Here is a 19,990-nt window from a genome sequence, read left to right as displayed (position 1 = left end):
TGTGGCCCCTCCGACTCTGCCTCTTCGCCTATTTAGTCGTCCCTGACCTAAAACCTCGACCCTTCGACGAAACCAGAGAAAACCATCCAGAGCCGACGCCATCGCGAAACTCCAATTCGGGGGACAGATGTTATGGAGAACTCCTAGCATAGAAAACAAAAAATTTCCTACCGCGAGAACGCAATCCAAGCCAAGATGCAATCTAGAAGACGGGAGCAACGAGGGGATGAACAAGTCTCACCCTTGAAGAATTCCAAAGCCTACAAGATGAGGCTCTTGTTGCTGCGGTAGACGATCACTTGCCGCTTGCAAAAGCGCGTAGAAGATCTTGATCATGGTGCCACAATCGGGCAGCACCTCCGTACTCGGTCACACGTTCGGTGTTGATGAAGACGACGTCCTTCTCCCCGTTCCAGCGGGCAGCGGAAGTAGTAGCTCCTCCTTGAATCCGGCAGCACGACGGCGTGGTGGCGGTGGCGATGGAGATCTCGGGCAGAGCTTCGCTAAGCGTATGCGGGAGAAGTGGAGGAGAGGGGGCGGCTAGGGTTTGGGAGAGGGGGTGGTGGCCGGCCACTATAGGGGTTGCGGCCACAATGGCTTTTGTGTGGCCGGCCCCCTTAGGTGGAGTCCACCTGGGACTCCACCCCAAGGGTTGGCCGGCCATGGGTGGTGGAGTCCCTTCGGGACTCCTCCTTCCAAAGTGATTTCTTCCGGACTTTTCTAGAACCTTCTAGAACCTTCCATAAATGCACCGGATCATTTCCAAACTTGGAATATGACTTCCTATATATGAATCTTATTCTCCGGACCATTCCGGAACTCCTCGTGATGTCCGGGATCACATCCGGGACTTCGAACAATACTTCGAACTCCATTCCATATTCAAGTTCTACCATTTCAACATCAAACCTTAAGTGTGTCACCCTAAGGTTCACGAACTATGTGGACATGGTTGAGTACTCTCTCCGACCAATAACCAATAGCGGGATCTGGAGATCCATAATGGCTCCCACATATTCAACGATGACTTTAGTGATCGAAAGAACCATTCACATACGATACCAATTCCCTTTGTCACGCGATATTTTACTTGTCCGAGGTTTGATCATCGGTATCACTCTATACCTTGTTCAACCTCGTCTCCTGACAAGTACTCTTTACTCGTACCGTGGTATGTGGTCTCTTATGAACTTATTCATATGCTTGCAAGACATTTAGACGACATTCCACCGAGAGGGCCCGAGTATATCTATCCGTCATCGGGATGGACAAATCCCACTGTTGATCCATATGCCTCAAATCATACTTTCCGGATACTTAATCCCACCTTTATAACCACCCATTTACGCAGTGGCGTTTGATGTAATCAAAGTACCTTTCCGGTATAAGTGATTTACATGATCTCATGGTCGAAAGGACTAGGTAACTATGTATCGAAAGCTTATAGCAAATAACTTAATGATGTGATCATATGCTACGCTTAATTGGGTGTATCCATTACATCATTCATATAATGACATAACCTTGTTATTAATAACATCCAATGTTCATGATCACGAAACCATGATCATCTATTAATCAACAAGCTAGTTATACAAGAGGCTTACTAGGGACTCTTTGTTGTTCACATAACACACATGTATCAATGTTTCGGTTAATACAATTATAGCATGGTATGTAAACATTATCATAAACTCAAAGATATATTACAATAACCATTTTATTATTGCCTCTTGGGCATATCTCCAACAGTCTCCCACTTGCACTAGAGTCAATAATCTAGTTTACATTTGTAAAGATATAACACCTTGGCCTTCCGGTGCTTTATCATGTTTTGCTCACGAGAGAGGTTTTAGTCAACGGACCTGACATGCTCAGAACCGTATGTATTTTGCAATTCATTTGCGTCTTCACGCATCACTCATTTTCCAAATGAGTCGGCATTTAAATATGTTTGGTCTTCTGGTGGAACCTTAATTCCTTGGCCTGAAATAAGTCACTAATATTGTCACACACAATATAGCTTCAAAGTTCTGACACTATCGGAACTACACCAAGTTCTCAAAGAACTTCTTGACTTTAACATCTTCAGTCATTGTCAAAACAATGACATAATCTGCCTTCGTTTGTAGAATTCGTCACAACATTTAGAACTCATCTAAATCTAACATAGACAACTTCTATCTCATTGTGCTACCTTTTAAACAACACTTAGTCTAATTTGAGATTGAAATTTTATTTTCATATGTGACAAAACAAATATCGGTGCAACACCTTACAGTGATTTGTTTGTCATTTCTCCATACAAAACTATATATATATCCTTGGTTCTTCTTAAGTACTCAAGAATATTCTTTACTGTTTTTCAATGATCATCATATGAATCATTCTGGTATATGCTCCTAACTCTTTTAGAGCACAGGACATCTGATTTTGTACATATTCTTCGTGATCTAAAATCACTCATGTGTTTTTACTCATCGAGTGTCAGATACACTTAAGTCTTGTTAAAACTTCACATGACAAGAACATTTTCTTAATATTTCTATATTGAACTATTTCAATATCCATTATATGTACTTTGACTTAAACATATTATGTGTTTCAATCTATCTTCATAGATCTTGACACAAAATTTGTTTCAGTCCATATCCTTTCATTGAAATTAATTTCTCAATGAAACCTTTTAATCAAGTATATAATTACATCATTTATAACCAACTATATGTCATCTACATAAGTATTATAAATATGTCTCAACGCTCCCACTTAATTTCTTGCAAATGCAAGCCTCTTCATCGTCTCTGATGAAATCAAAAAACTCTTTGACTATTTCATCTGGTGAAGATTCCAACTCCGCGATACTTACTTCATCCAATTGAAGTTTGTATACCTATCTAGTATTCCACGGACCAGCAAAACTCTTGGTTGTATCTTGTATACACCTTTAATACACACTTCTGATAAGTAATGTATTTTGCCATCCTACTAGCATATCTCATAAAAGAAATATGTAGTGATTACTAGAATAATCCACATAGACTTATAAGCATTGCTACGGAAGATCTAATCTTATCGTAGTCAACTCTTTGAACTTTGTCGTAAACAACTTTTTGACAAGTCAAGCTTCATCATTTTTATAGATCCATTTACTTTCAAAAAGTATTCATCTATCTTGGATTTCATGGCGCATAGCCATTTTAACGGAGTCAGGGCCCATCATAACTTCTTTGTTTGTGGTTGGTTTATCATTGTTCAAAATCAATCCTTTGTCCACAAATCATTTATTTGATCACAAAGTAAACCATACCTACAAGGTTCAATATGTACTTCGATCTCCATGGCTAAAACACTTTGTAGTCATGGGAGCCATGATCGTCGTGGCCGCTTCAGGAACCAATTTCCGATGCTGCGCTACTCTGATCATTATGCTCAGGTTCATAAACCTTATCAAGTTCTATTGTCCTCCCACTCAAATTACTTCGCTAGAAAACAATTTCTTGGAAATAAGCAAGTAACATTGACAAAACACTTTTGTCTTTTACTTCATAGTGGAAGGAATTCCCAATCAATTCTTTGGGATAACCAACAAAGACATTTATCCGATTTTGGTTGAAAACTCTTAGACCAAAATTTAAAGAAAGGACTATTAGGGTTTATACCCATGCCATAACTTGTATGGTGTCATTTCAACGGATCATGATGATGCTCTATTTAGTGTAAAAGCGGTAGTCTCTAAAGCATAATCCACAAAAATATAATGGCATCAATATTTTATCTCATCATTGACCCAACAAGGTTTGGATACATCTCTCGGATATTCCATCATCACTATGATACTCCAAGAAACGTGAGTTGTAGAACAATTTCATAACTCTCTTAGATGTTCGCTAAAACTAGTAATTCAAATATTTCCACTATGATCCAATCATAGATATTTGACTTTTCTATTATGATGATTTCCACTTCATGCTGAAATTTATTTGAATCCATTCTAAATGTTTCAAACTTCTTCCTTATCGAATATATCCACATATATATACTCAATTCATTGTTTGAAGTTTTTATGAAGCAGAAGAATCTCCCGCACAGAACTATGCCCAGTGAACCATATACATCATCATGTATGTTTCCACTAAGTTAGTTGCCCGTTCAAACCTTGGCCTATGAACGGTATTTCAGTCATTCTTTTTAGAAGAGATTTGCAAGCGCCAAATGATTCAAAAATCAAATGACTCCAATAATCCATTTGCATGGAGTTTCTTCATGCGTTCCTTTCCAACATGACCTAAATGGCGGTTCCACAAATAAGTGGAATTCAAATCATTTGCCTTATGGCATTTTAGCGTCAGTGTTATGTATGTGTGTTTCACCATTAAGATTTATAATAACTTATCCATCGTACATGGAGTAATGTCATAATTTGAACAACTTATTGTTTTCATTTGACCAGAGCAGAATAACCATTATTTAGTTCTTTATTATAAATTCTAAGGGCTAGGTATAATGCTAATGACAAACATAATAACACTTTATTATGTTCCAGATGTGCATTGTTACCATATTCCTTATCAGTCACTTAGGCCATCGAATTCTTGTATTGCGTTGTACTGTATGACATCTCTTACCAACCAATCTGATACAAATACCCAAGAATTTCTTTATGTGACCAAACAAGGGATACATCCATAACATGTATATCATTTATATACACATGCGCTAGACTTTCTAGTCTTTTCTTTCTTTCTGCCAAAATATCTTTTGTAGTTTCTCTTTTAGTTTTCCTCAATCTCAGAAAACACTTCATCTTCAATAACTTCTAGGTCTATTGGTCAAATACCAATAACTTTGAGGTTTTTACTTTGAAGTTTGATCATCATATGACAAGTGTTCTAGATTTCACTATTAGTAACTTTATAATATGATGAACAATTTCACTCATAATTTTATCCATTATTTCATGATGACTTTTCGAGACCATGTCTGTACATGCTAGGCTCGTAAAGTTTAACCTCAGTATTCGTATGTGCAAATCTGGCTTGCACCCGTTGTATGCATACGTAGAATCTATAACACCCGATCATCACGTGATGCTACGAAACTACGAGTCTTAGCAACGGTGCATACTAAGGACTATCACTTCATGGATATGCGAATATCTTTAGTGCCCCAATAGTTGGAGGATTGGGACGCCTGGCGTCTTCAACCTTCATACATTCCCATAAAACTTATGAGTTTATGTAGTCTCACCAAATTATACTCTATTATCTTGTAATAAGGTCTTAGATATCACATATATCTCATACCTTGATTATTTCTGAAAACTAAATTTTCAGCTCCTTACTTTTCAAACAGATTAGAACTTCAAGTTTCACGGAGACAAGATAACTTTAGGTACTACTTGAAACCATAGTTCTTTGAATTAACAATGTGAGGTTTACTAAAAGTTTGCAATATGACTTAATCATTTCTTTATTCTTTAACAATACGGTACCAGTCCGTAAAGTTTCTTGTCAGACTTAACAGTATTTCTATCTCAATTACAAGACTAGCACATGGTAGAAAACGGATGCCAATACTACAAAATTAATTCAAAATACTACTCAGACTATGTTCATGATAATTAGTTCATGTTTTAATCTAATTACTAATGAACTCCCACTTAATACAACATTCCTCATAGTTGTTAAGTGGTACACGATCCACATCTACTACACCAAAACCGATCATCATGTGAGATGATGTAGCTTCAATGGTGAACATCAACATGTTGATCATATCATCCATATGACTCATGTTCAACCTTTCGGTTTCCGTTGTCCTGAGGCCATGTCTGTACATGCTAGGCTCGTCAAGCAAACCCAAGTATTCCGCGTGTGCAACATGTCTTACACCCGTTGTATATGAACGTTGAATCTATCACATCCGATCATCACGAGATGCTTCGAAACGACGAACTTTGGCAACGGTGCATACGAGGGGAGAACACTTTATTATCTTGATATTAATGTGAGGGATCATCTTATAATGCTACCGTCGCGTTCTAAGCAAAATAAGATGCATAAAGGATTAACATCACATGCAATTCATATGTGATATGATATGGCCCTTTAGTGTTTGCGCCTTCGATCTTCATCTCCAAAGCACGGACATGATCTCCATCATCAACGGGCATGATCTCCATCATCGTCGGCGTAGCGTCGAGGTCCATGGCGCTGTCTTCATGGTTGTTCACCTCATGTAGCAACTATTACAACTACTTTGAAAAACTACTCAACATGAAATTTAAAGACAACCATAAGGCTCCTGCCGGTTGCCACAATACAATAATGATCATCTCATACATATTCATCATCACATCATGGCCATATCACATCACCAAACCCTGCAAAAACAAGTTAGACGTCTCTAATTTGGTTTGCATATTTTACGTGGTTTTAGGGTTTTCGAGTAAGATCCAATCTACCTACGAACATGAACCACAACGGTGATACTAGTGTTGTCAATAGAAAGAGAAAATTGAATCTTCACTATGGTGGGAGAGACAGACACCCGCAAAGCCACTTATGCAATACAAGTTGCATGTCGAACGTGGAGCAAGTCTCATGAACGCGGTCATGTAAAGTTAGCCCGAGCCGCTTCATCCCACCATGCCACAAAGATGCAAAGTACTCGAACTAAAGAAAACATAAGCATCAACGCCCACAAAACAATTGTGTTCTACTCGTGCAACCATCTATGCATAGACACGGCTCTGATACCACTTATGGAGAACTCCTAGCATAGAAAACAAAAAAAATCCTACCGCGAGAACGCAATGCAAGCCAAGATGCAATCTAGAAGACGGGAGCAACGAGGGGATGAACGAGTCTCACCCTTGAAGAATTCCAAAGCCTACAAGATGAGGCTCTTGTTGCTGCGGTAGACGATCACTTGCCGCTTGCAAAAGCGCGTAGAAGATCTTGATCACGGTACCACAATCGGGCAGCACCTCCGTACTCGGTCACACGTTCGGTGTTGATGAAGACGACGTCCTTCTCCCCATTCCAGCGGGCAGCGGAAGTAGTAGCTCCTCCTTGAATCCGGCAGCACGACGGCATGGTGGCGGTGGCGATGGAGATCTCGGGCAGAGCTTCGCTAAGCGTATGCGGGAGAAGTGGAGGAGAGGGGGCGGCTAGGGTTTGGGAGAGGGGGTGGTGGCCGGCCACTATAGGGGTTGCGGCCACAATGGCTTTTGTGTGGCCGGCCCTCTCCCCTTGGTCCTCATTATATAGGTGGAACACCCAAGAGTTGGTCTACAAATCTTCGAATAAGACCCCAAACCAAAACCTTCCATATGGCATGAAACCTACCCAAGCTAGGACTCCCACTAGAGGTGGGATTCCCACTTTCCCTTGGGAGGGGGTGGCCGGCCACCTTAGGTGGAGTCCACCTGGGACTCCACCCCTAGGGTTGGCCAGCCATGGGTGGTGGAGTCCCTTCGGGACTCCGCCTTCCAAAGTGATTTCTACCGGACTTTTCTAGAACCTTCTAGAACCTTCCATAAATGCACCGGATCATTTCCAAACTTGGAATATGACTTCCTATATATGAATCTTATTCTCCGGACCATTCCGGAACTCCTCGTGATGTCCGGGATCACATCCGGGACTTCGAACAATACTTCGAACTCCATTCCATATTCAAGTTCTACCATTTCAACATCAAACCTTAAGTGTGTCACCCTACGGTTCGCGAACTATGTGGACATGGTTGAGTACTCTCTCCGACCAATAACCAATAGCGGGATCCGGAGATCCATAATGGCTCCCACATATTCAACGATGACTTTAGTGATCGAAAGAACCATTCACATACGATACCAATTCCCTTTGTCACGCGATATTTTACTTGTCCGAGGGTTTGATCATCGGTATCACTCTATACCTTGTTCAACCTCGTCTCTCGACAAGTACTCTTTACTCGTACCGTGGTATGTGGTCTCTTATGAACTTATTCATATGCTTGCAAGACATTTAGACGACATTCCACCGAGAGGGCCCAGAGTATATCTATCCGTCATCGGGATGGACAAATCCCACTGTTGATCCATATGCCTCAACTCATACTTTCCGGATACTTAATCCCACCTTTATAACCACCCATTTACGCAGTGGCGTTTGATGTAATAAAAGTACCTTTCCGGTATAAGTGATTTACATGATCTCATGGTCGAAAGGACTAGGTAACTATGTATCGAAAGCTTATAGCAAATAACTTAATGACGTGATCATATGCTACGCTTAATTGGGTGTGTCCATTACATCATTCATATAATGACATAACCTTGTTATTAATAACATCCAATGTTCATGATCACGAAACCATGATCATCTATTAATGAACAAGCTAGTTATACAAGAGGCTTACTAGGGACTCTTTGTTGTTCACATAACACACATGTAACAATGTTTCGGTTAATACAATTACAGCATGGTATGTAAACATTATCATAAACTCAAAGATATATTACAATAACCATTTTATTATTGCCTCTTGGGCATATCTCCAACAAAAATTCTCTGTTCCGGCACGCCGCCGGGACGGGGAATTGCCCCCGGAGTCATCTCCACCGCCGTCTTCATCGCCACCTTCACCGCCATCGCTGTCTCCATGATGAGGAGGGAGTAATCCACCCCCGGGGCTGAGGGCTCCGCTGTAGCTATGTGGTTCATCTCTCTCTTTATGTGATCTAGTTGAATATCATCTATGTGCTACTCTAGTGATGTTATTAAAGTAGTCTATTCCTCCTCCACGGTGTAATGGTGACAGTGTGTGCATCGTGTAGTACTTGGCGTAGATTATGATTGTGATCTCTTGTAGATTATGAAGTTAACTATTGCTATGTTAGTATTGATATGATCTATGCCTCCTTCATAGTGTGATGGTGACAGTGTGCATGCTATGTTAGTTCTCGGTGTAATTTTGTTGATCTATCTTACACTCTAAGGTTATTTAAATATGAATATCGAATATTGTGGAGCTTGTTAACTCCGGCATTGAGGGTTCGTGTAATCCTACACAATTAGTGGTGTTCATCATCCAACAAGAGGGTGTAGAGTAGTCCTATTATGTGATCATTGTTGAGAGTGTCCACTAGTGAAAGCAGGATCCCTGGGCCTTGCTTCCAAGCATTGAATCTCCGTTTGTGTACTGTTTTGTTGCATGTTTACTCGCTGCCATATTTTATTCAGATTACTATTACCACTCATACTCATCCGTATTACTTGCATCTCACTATCTCTTCGCCGAACTAATGCACCTATACATCTGACAAGTGTATTTGGTGTGTTGGGGACACAAGAGACTTCTTGCTTTGTGGTTGCAGGGTTGCTTGAGAGGGATATCTTTGACCTCTTCCTCCCTGAGTTCGATAAACCTTGGGTGATCCACTTAAGGGAAACTTGCTGCTGTTCTACAAACCTCTGCTCTTGGAGGCCCAACACTGTCTACAAGAATAGAAGCTCCCGTAGACATCACAAGGCTATGCTGTCGGAAATTGATAGACTCAGAGAAGCTGGTTTCATCAAGGAGTTACACACAGAAGCCACGTGGGTAGCTAACCCAGTGCTGGTGCCGAAGAAAAACACAAAAGTCCTTCGCATGTGCGTCGACTTCACGTGTCTCAATAAACATTGTCCAAAGGATCACTTTCCCCTCCCGAGGATCGATCAAATTATCGACTCCACGGCAGGATGTGAACGTCTTTCCTTCCTGGATGCTTACTCTGGTTATAACCAGATCAGATTAGAAGAAGATGATGAAGTCAAAACAGCGTTCATCACACCTTACGGCGTGTTTTGCTATCGAACAATGCCCTTTGGTTTGAAAAACGCGGGAGCAACATATCAGTGGATGATGCAGAAGTGCCTAGCAACAGAGATCGGGGAAAACGTACAAGTATACATCGACGACGTCGTCATAACGTCAAAAAAGGGGGACACGCTAATCGAGGACTTGAAGGAAACTTTCTACAATCTCGATAAATTCTGTCTCAAGCTGAACCCGACAAAGTGTTCTTTTGGCGTTCCTGCAGGAGAGCTTCTCGGGTTCTTAGTTTCAGCAAGAGGGATTGAAGCAAATCCCGAAAAAATCCAGGCCATCGTAACAATGAGAAAGCCAACAAAGTTAAAAGAAATACAGCAGCTAACCGGGCGAGTCGCAGCTTTAAGCAGATTCGTCGCCAGGTTGGGGGAAAAGGCGTTACCATTTTAGGCCTTGATCAAGCAGGGAGAGAAGTTCCAATGGAACGAAGAGGCAGACAGAGCCTTTGAGGATCTCAAACGCAAAATTTTGACACCACCAATCTTGGTGGCGCCGAAAGAGAAGGAACCTCTGTTGTTATACATTGCGGCCACACCTCAGGTGGTAAGCACAGCACTTGTTGTTGAAAGAGAGGAAGAAGGAAAACTCCATGGAGTGCAGAGGCCAGTATACTTCGTCAGCGAAGTTTTATCGCCTTCAAAACAGCGGTATCCTCAGTATCAAAAGCTAGCATATGGAGTATTTACAACCGCAAGAAAATTGCGGCACTATTTTCAGCACACCCGATAATAGTGGTCAATGAGGCGCCCTTGTCCAACATACTCAACAATCCAGAAGCTACGGGTCGTGTCTCCCTTTGGGGAATAGAACTTTCCCCTCGGGATATCACGTATGAAAAAAGAAAGGCAATAAAGTCGCAGATTCTACCAGACTTCATCGCAGAGTGGATGGAGTTACGAAATACAGGACCACCGGATTTATCGAGAACTTGGACTATGAACTTCGACGGGTCCAAGAGATTAGAAGGAGCTGGAGCAGGCGTGTGATGGCGTGTAACTCACACGTTCGTTGGGAACCCCAAGAGGAAGGTATGATGCGCACAGCAGCAAGTTTTCCCTCAGAAAGAACCCAAGGTTTATCGAACCAGGAGGAGCCAAGAAGCACGTTGAAGGTTGATGGCGGCGGGATGTAGTGCGGCGCAACACCAGAGATTCCGGTGCCAACGTGGAACCTGCACAACACAACCAAAGTACTTTGCCCCAACGAAACGGTGAGGTTGTCAATCTCACCGGCTTGCTTGTAACAAAGGATTAACCGTATTGTGTGGAAGATGATTGTTTGCGAGAAAACGATAAAACAAGTATTGCGATGAGATTGTATTTCGGTATAGAGAATTGGACCGGGGTCCACGAGTTCACTAGAGGTGTCTCTCCCATAAGATAAACATCATGTTGGGTGAACAAATTACAGTTGGGCAATTGACAAATAAAGAGGGCATAACCATGCACATACATATTATGATGAGTATAGTGAGATTTAATTGGGCATTACGACAAAGTACATAGACCGCCATCCAACTGCATCTATGCCTAAAAAGTCCACCTTCAGGTTATCATCCGAACCCCTTCCGGTATTAAGTTGCAAAGCAACATACAATTGCATTAAGTATGGTGCGTAATGTAATCAACAACTACATCCTTAGACATAGCATCAATGTTTTATCCCTAGTGGCAACAGCACATCCGTAACCTTAGTGGTTCTTGTCACTCCTCCAGATTCACGGAGACATGAACCCACTATCGAGCATAAATACTCCCTCTTGGAGTTACTAGCATCAACTTGGCCAGAGCATCTACTAATAACGGAGAGCATGCAAGATCATAAACAACACATAGACAATAGATTGATAATCAACATAACATAGTATTCTCTATTCATCGGATCCCAACAAACGCAACATATAGAATTACAGATAGATGATCTTGATCATGTTAGGCAGCTCACAAGATCCGACAATGATAGCACAATGGGGAGAAGACAACCATCTAGCTACAGCTATGGACCCATAGTCCAGGGGTAGACTACTCACACATCACTCCGGAGGCGACCATGGCGGCGTAGAGTCCTCCGGGAGATGAATCCCCTCTCCGGCGAGGGTGCGGAGGCGATCTCCTGGATCCCCCGAGATGGGATCGGCGGCGGCGGCGTCTCGGTAGGTTTTCCGTATCGTGGCTCTCGGTGCGGGGGTTTCGCGACGGAGGCTTTAAGTAGGCGGAAGGGCAAGTCAGGAGGCGGCACGAGGGCCCCACACCACAGGGCCGCGCGGCCAAGGGGGGGGCCGCGCCGCCCTAGGGTGTGGCCCCCTCGTGGCCCCTCTTCGTCTCCTCTTCGGACTTCTGGAAGCTTCATGGCAAAATAGGACCCTGGGCGTTGATTTCGTCCAATTCCGAGAATATTTCGTTACTAGGATTTACGAAACCAAAAACAGCGGAAAACGACAAGCGGCACTTCGGCATCTTGTTAATAGGTTAGTTCCGAGAAAATGCACGAATATGACATAAAGTGTGCATAAAACATGTAGATAACATCAATAATGTGGCATGGAACATAAGAAATTATCGATACGTCGAAGACGTATCAGCATCCCCAAGCTTAGTTCTGCTCGTCCCGAGCAGGTAAAACGATAACACAGATAATTTCTGGAGTGACATGCCATAATAACCTTGATCATACTATTTGTAAAGCATATGTAGTGAATGCAGCGATCAAAACAATGTATATGACATGAGTAAACAAGTGAATCATAAAGCAAAGACTTTTCATGAATAGCACTTCAAGACAAGCATCAATAAGTCTTGCATAAGAGTTAACTCATAAAGCAATAATTCATAGCAAAAGCATTGAAGCAACACAAAGGAAGATTAAGTTTCAGCGGTTGCTTTCAACTTGTAACATGTATATATCATGGATATTGTCAACATAGAGTAATATAATAAGTGCAATATGCAAATATGTAGGAATCAATGCACAGTTCACACAAGTGTTTGCTTCTTGAGGTGGAGAGAAATAGGTGAACTGACTCAACATTGAAAGTAAAAGAATAGTCCTCCATAGAGGAAAAGCATCGATTGCTATATTTGTGCTAGAGCTTTGATTTTGAAAACATGAAACAATTTTGTCAACGGTAGTAATAAAGCATATGTATCATGTAAATTATATCTTACAAGTTGCAAGCCTCATGCATAGTATACTAATAGTGCCCACACCTTGTCCTAATTAGCTTGGACTACCGGATCATCGCAATGCACATGTTTTAACCAAGTGTCACAAAGGGGTACCTCTATGCCGCCTGTACAAAGGTCTAAGGAGAAAGCTCGCATTGGATTTCTCGCTATTGATTATTCTCAACTTAGACATCCATACCGGGACAACATAGACAACAAATAATGGACTCCTCTTTTATGCATGAGCATGTAACAACAATTAATAATTTTCTCATATGAGATTGAGGATATATGTCCAAAACTAAAACTTCCACCATGGATCATGGCTTTAGTTAGTGGCCCAATGTTCTTCTCTAACAATATGCATGCTTAACCATAAGGTGGTAGATCGCTCTTACTTCAGACAAGACGAACATGCATAGCAACTCACATGATATTCAACAAAAGAGTAGTTGATGGCGTCCCCAGAAACATGGTTATCGCACAACAAGCAACTTAATAAGAGATAAAGTGCATAAGTACATATTCAATACCACAATAGTTTTTAAGCTATTTGTCCCATGAGCTATATATTGCAAAAGGTGAAGAATGGAATTTTAAAGGTAGCACTCAAGCAATTTACTTTGAATGGCGGAGAAATACCATGTAGTAGGTAGGTATGGTGGACACAAATGGCATAGTGGTTGGCTCAAGTATTTTGGATGCATGAGAAGTATTCCCTCTCGATACAAGGTTTAGGCTAGCAAGGTTATTTGAAACAAACACAAGGATGAACCGGTGCAGCAAAACTCGCATAAAAGACATATTGTAAACATTATAAGACTCTACACCGTCTTCCTTGTTGTTCAAACTCAATACTAGAAATTATCTAGACCTTAGAGAAACCAAATATGCAAACCAAATTTTAGCATGCTCTATGTATTTCTTCATTAATGGGTGCAAAGTATTGTTATCACCAGAATTTGACCGAGTCAGAGGTGGGCCGCGATCAAGATGGATTTGAAGAATATACATGGAAGAATTACGTGAATCGGCCTGTTATGCAAAGTTTGGGCTAGTTTGCCCTTGTATATGTAACATAGTAGATTGCGTGTCGGTTAGTTAGAGTTTGCCTCGTGCACGGTTGGGATTATTCCCACGTTAGAAAGTCCCCTGGACTATAAATATGTATCTAGGGTTTATGAAATAAACAACAACTAACGTTCAACCACAAATCAATCCTGGCGCATCGCCAACTCCTTCGTCTCGAGGGTTTCTACCGGTAAGCATCATGCTGCCTAGATCGCATCTTGCGATCTAGGCAGCATAAGCTTATTTACATTGTTCATGCGTTGCTCGTACTGAAGCCTTTTTGATGGCGAGCAACGTAGTTATCTTAGATATGTTAGGGTTAGCATTGTTCTTCGTATCATATGCTATCGTAGTGCAACCCTTGCATATCTAGCCGCCCTACACCTATCTTAGGTGTAGGGGCGGCACCCCGCTTGATCTTTATTTAGTAGATCCGATCCGTTACGGTTGCTCCTTGTTCTTCAAGGATTAGTTTAATATCTGCAATAGTTAGGCCTTACAAAGGGTTGGAGGATCCAGCGGCACGCAGGGTGTCATTTGCTAGTCCTAGACAGGATGTTCCGGGGATCAACCTCGTGTTGGTTTTTAGGCCTTGTCTAGGATCGGCTTACGATCACCGTGCGTGGCCGCGAGGCCCAATCGTGAGTAGGATGATCCGATTATGCGGTGAAAACCCTAAATCGTCGTAGGTCGCTTTAGCTTTATTTTGATCAAGCAGGACCACCATATATTCGTGCACCTCGTACGAATCATGGGTGGATCGGCTCCTTGAGCCGATTCACGGGATAACTCGAGAGCCGATCGAGGCTCGTATTTAATGTTTACGTGTATGCCATGCGAGGAAACTAAGCGAGGCATCTCCATCACCTTCACGACCGGGTATAGGTCAGGTGGCACGCCCTTGCATCAGCATCGGACGTGTGTGCCGCAGGCTTTGCGGGCCGTCGCTCGGAGGGACCGGGGCCAGCCGCAGCCCTAAGTTGTTCCCGGCTCTCTTGTGTTGCCCGTCGGCTGCTCGCCGGTGGGTTTTGACCGCAACACATTCTGGCACGCCCGGTGGGACAAGCTTCGTCATCAACCACATCGCCATCTACATCCGAGATGGCGGACGGCACTCCGATCACGTACGAGGATCCGACCGACGAGCTCAAGAAGAAGTATGACGAGGTCAAAGCGATCCTCGAAGCCGACCTCATCGGCTCTTTTCACAGAACCCGTTCACATGGCATCAGGTGGAAGGGGTTCGCGCCTGATGGTGCACTCGATGGGATAGACCTCTCTGCCCCGTCAGAAGAACGCACCAGGGCCCTACGTCAGGAGATTAACTACATGGTGGCTCACTCGCTACACCGCCACTCTGAGAACCTGGTGAACACTTTGGAGCGTGTTGCTCTTCGAGTGATCCAGGAAATCATGAGTCATCAATACTCTCCGTCAGGACCAGCTCTCGGGACGTACCAGGGAGAGATGCCACTCCAGTCCCGTCCACCGCTGCCATTTGCGTGGGCAGCACCAGAAGTGCCGAATTCATCGGCATTCGTCGTCTACAAGATCGGTGGTGACCCTAGTGACTGCCAGTTCTTGCAGGAGGCGCCTAAGGAGATCCCTCACGGATACATGTGCACATATGTGCCAGACTGCGGTAACTGGGCACTCACGAACCTGGCCGCAACATCAGGGACTTCTGGGAAAACAGGAGGAACGTCAGCGATAGATCTTGAGAAGCAGACGTGGCTAGCTAAATATGCCACCCCGACGAACCTCCAGAGCTCACCTCCTGCAGTTGGCTCAGAGCTGGAAAAGCAAGCGTGGCTGGCTAAGTACGCCACCCCGGCGAATCTTCAGAGTTCTACTCCTACAGCCAGCACAGCGGATCAAATCAGTACCATACTGAGAGACCAGTTCGGCATGGTGCCGAAAAGGAGGACAATCGGCTATTCCAAGCCGTACCCTGACGACTACGAGTTGATCCCGCTACCACCCAAATATCGGCTCCCTGATTTCTCCAAATTCAGCGGATCAGATGGTTCCAGCTCCATCGAGCATGTGAGCCGATATTTGGCACAGCTAGGAACGGCCTCAGTGTCGGATCCACTACGCGTGAGGTTCTTCGCACAGTCCCTCACGGGATCGGCTTTCGGGTGGTACACTTCGTTGCCACCAGACTCGATCCGGACTTGGAAGCGATTGGAAGAACGAGTTCCACATGCGGTATCACTCGGACGCTTCCGAGTCCGGCCTTGCCGATCTAGCACAAATACGTCGAAGCGTGGAGAAACGCGTGACGAGATACATCCAGCGCTTCAGAAATCTTAGGAACCGATGTTATTCGGTTCGTGTGACTGAAAAGGAAGCAGTCGAATTGGCAGTGGTGGGCCTTGCATCACAAATCAAGGACATGGCCTCTCAAGCAGACTACCCTTCACTAGCGCACATGGTTCAGAAACTGTCAGCATATGAATAGCGCCATCCAGACTTGTACCAGGACAAATTCAAGCGTGCGGTAGTCCTGGTTGAGGCAGACGAAGACGAAGGCTCTGTGGGAGATCAAGAAGTAGCAATGGCTGAATGGACTCGGGGGGCAACCCCCGTGTCCTGCAAATGGGTTAAGCCACCAGGTCCGCCCAGAGGGTTTGATTTTGACGTGGCCAAAACTGAGCAAATCTTCGACCTCCTACTCAAGGAGAAGCGATTGAAGATACCCGAAGGTCTCAAATTCCCCACGGTACAGGAGCTGAATGGAAAGCCATACTGCAAATGGCATAACTCGCTCTCCCATGCCACCAACGACCGCAGGGTGTGGCGTCGGCGAGATCCAAATGGCGATAGAACAAGGACGTCTGATTTTCAACCGGTACGCCATGAAGGTCGACACCCACCCCTTCCCCGCCGTTAACATGGTGGAGTGCACTTACCCCGAAGGTTGCCAGCCAGGATCCTCGTTCAGTATCAACATGGTAGGACCTGGGCACCACTCTGGCAAGGATGGAGACGAGGACAGCTGATCTCGTAGCAAGGACACAGAGGAGGCCGCTCCACGCGATCGGCTCCGTCATGATGGCAAGCGCTACGTCACAGAGGGAGAAGTGAAGAACGTAAGATATCAGCGACCCCTCTCTGATCACCTCCTCAACAAGTATGTGAGTTAGTATGACCAACGCCGACGATCCAGTGATGAAGACGAAAGAGATCGTCTGGCTAAGGAAGCTAGAAGACATCGTCGGCATGATCGCAAAGAGGAGGAGTACGAGCGCCGTGCCAAGGAAAAGTCAAGGGAGCGAGACGACGAGGATAGGCACTAAGACTGTCCCTTCTTCAGACACTGCTGGGATTCAGGAATGAGCCGATTGCCTACAATTGGCAATTGCCCAGAATGCAACCAGAAGAAGAAGGAGGCAGCCAACGTGTCCGTGTTCAAACGTCTAGGGCCTCTCCCAACACAAAGCGAACGCGCGGAGTCCCCTCGGTTGGAAGATCTCAAGGATTCAGAAGACGAGGGAGAAGAAGAAGACAGGTACCACCGGCCAAGGTGGTGCCATGACGGGCTCAGCCGTTCCCAAAAGCGCAGGGTTCAGCGACTGCGTGGCTTGGAGGAAGCCGAAAGGCTATACCTGCACACGCTAAGGAAAGCGCGGCCTGATCTGGCCGCAAAGGTCCAGCGAACCTTGGATGAAGAGGGTCGACCACGGAAAATGGAGTGGCGCCCCAAGCAAAGGAAAGCCGATGGTGAAACATCGGCTGGCACAAACATGGTGTTCATCCTTCCAGCGGAGTTTGGTGCTCCAGGATCAGACAAAGCACCCTCAAGCATCGTACCTGTGGAGAAGAAGGACGGCCGATGGCGTGTGGCTATAGATTTTCGAGATCCCAACAGAGCCACCGGCCTGACCGAGTAGCAAGAACCAACTTATGGACAAACATGGCGAAGCCGATCCTTTGGATCGGCCCCAAAGATCTATGAAGGAACGCTACGCAAACTTCATTGAGCGCTTCGATCAATATGGAGGCCGATTCCAGCAATCGGCCAAAATTATCCTCACCACATGTTCTGCTTATATGCAACGTCGATCTAATGGGCAGCGGTTTACGTTGGCTGATGAGTCCGGGAAAATCAATATTGGTCCTACCAAAGCCGACGTGCAAATACGGTGCCTTGGCTAGACTACAGAGCCGATATCTGCAGTTACCTGTCAGATTCGGCTCGGGGGGCATCTCTAATCAGATGAACATGTGCAGATGAACATGTGTGCAGTGAAATATTGGGGGCCGATAGAAAAAATCGGCCAGTAAAAAAATACTCATAGTGGGTATACAGCCGATGCATGGCCATCGACTCAAGAGGTACAGCTGATATAAGCAGTTGTTGAGTTACAAGGAGAGGCTCTACTGGATGAATTCCTTCTCAAGACCTCCAACTCCTTTTGCAAGTCTTCAAGTTCAGCAGTGCCAGTGTAAGCATGCAGATCAGGTTAAGGGTGAGTCCAACAAAGGGAGCATACCTATCCTAGGAGCATGAGCACAGCCGATGATGAATCAAGCGGCTATGGCGTTTTTTGCCCGGCGTGGACCAAGGTGGCGGCTTGGTCGATGTCACTTTTAGAGGTTGTTACGTCGAGTCTTGGAGGGCATCAGAAATTCAAAACATCCTCACCGGAAGTTGCATCAGTCTGCCAAAGATGGTGAGCCGATCTGATCAGCAAGGCGCAAAGGATTGAACTAGGAGGAGTCGGAAAGCCGTTATATTTGAGGCTTCTTAGTTCAAGGAACGGATTTGCTGATCTTTCTGAACCCTTTCAGTGCGACGGTTCTTTGGGCGTAAGCTTTCCTGCCATGTTTTGATGAGAGCTGAAGAGGCTCGAGGGGGCAGCTCGCCCTGAAATATCTTTGCTCTGGAGAGCCGATTTTGTTGGAATCGGTTGGTTCTGCATTATAACTTGGAGGCTGATGGTGACACATTTGGCTGATTCGTTACTGTTCTCGCCTTGGATGTGGCTCGGGGGGCAACCCGCCCGAAAGGTTCTTTGCTCTGGGGAGCCGATTTTGTTGGAATCGGCTGGCTCTGCATCGCAACTGTTCTGAAGAGTGGTGCTCTTGTTGTGGAGTTATCAGTTTCAGCATCCAAGCTGATTCAGCAACAGTTCCAGGGCTCTCTTAAAGACGCATGCTCAAGACCAAATCGCTGGCCTGCTGCGATCGGCTGTACCAAGTGCTATCGTCATCGGCGGAGCTGGCTAACTTAGAGGGATGACTGAATTGGCATGTCTTGCAGATTATCGTGAGAGACCGATGCGTTGCCATCAGTCATTGAGCATTGATTAGGCTAACAGTCGATAAAGTCAGATGAGGAAAAGTCGGCTAAATCAGCATAGAGGATATCGGCAAAATCAAAGGAAGTTTTCATTGATAATAAGATTTCTTACAAAGAGAAGCCGATTGTTCAACAAAAGGGAACAGATTACTACTGCTTATCCTATGCTAGTAGATCCCTACTCTAAGGGCTGTTCTTTGTCCTCGCCGTCGCTGGGGTAACTGCCATCATTGCTGCTGTCGACGAGTTCCTCGTTGCTGCTACTGTGACCTTCAGCGGAGGTTTCTTCTTTGTCATCATCATCGTCCTCGTCTGACCAAGCCCAGCCCCGGATGCGTTTTGGCGGCGGTTCGTCGGAGGAGGTGTCGTCCTCCTGTTCCTTCTTCATGTCGGAGGAGATGTCTTCGTCTTCGTCATCCTCTTCTTCTTCTTTGGTGACGGAGGTGAATTTACCCCGGAAGGGAGGGTCGTCGTCGTCGCTCTCCGCCTCCAGTGCTCCGTCGATCAGGAACCGGAGGTCATCCTCCCCGTCAGTTAGGGGCATGGCCCCATCTGACCAGACGAGGTCCTCGCCCTCTGGGAC

This window comes from Lolium rigidum, chromosome 4, assembly GCF_022539505.1.
Source record: "Lolium rigidum isolate FL_2022 chromosome 4, APGP_CSIRO_Lrig_0.1, whole genome shotgun sequence".
NCBI classification, from domain to species: domain Eukaryota; kingdom Viridiplantae; phylum Streptophyta; class Magnoliopsida; order Poales; family Poaceae; genus Lolium; species Lolium rigidum.
This window is presented reverse-complemented; position numbering follows the sequence as displayed.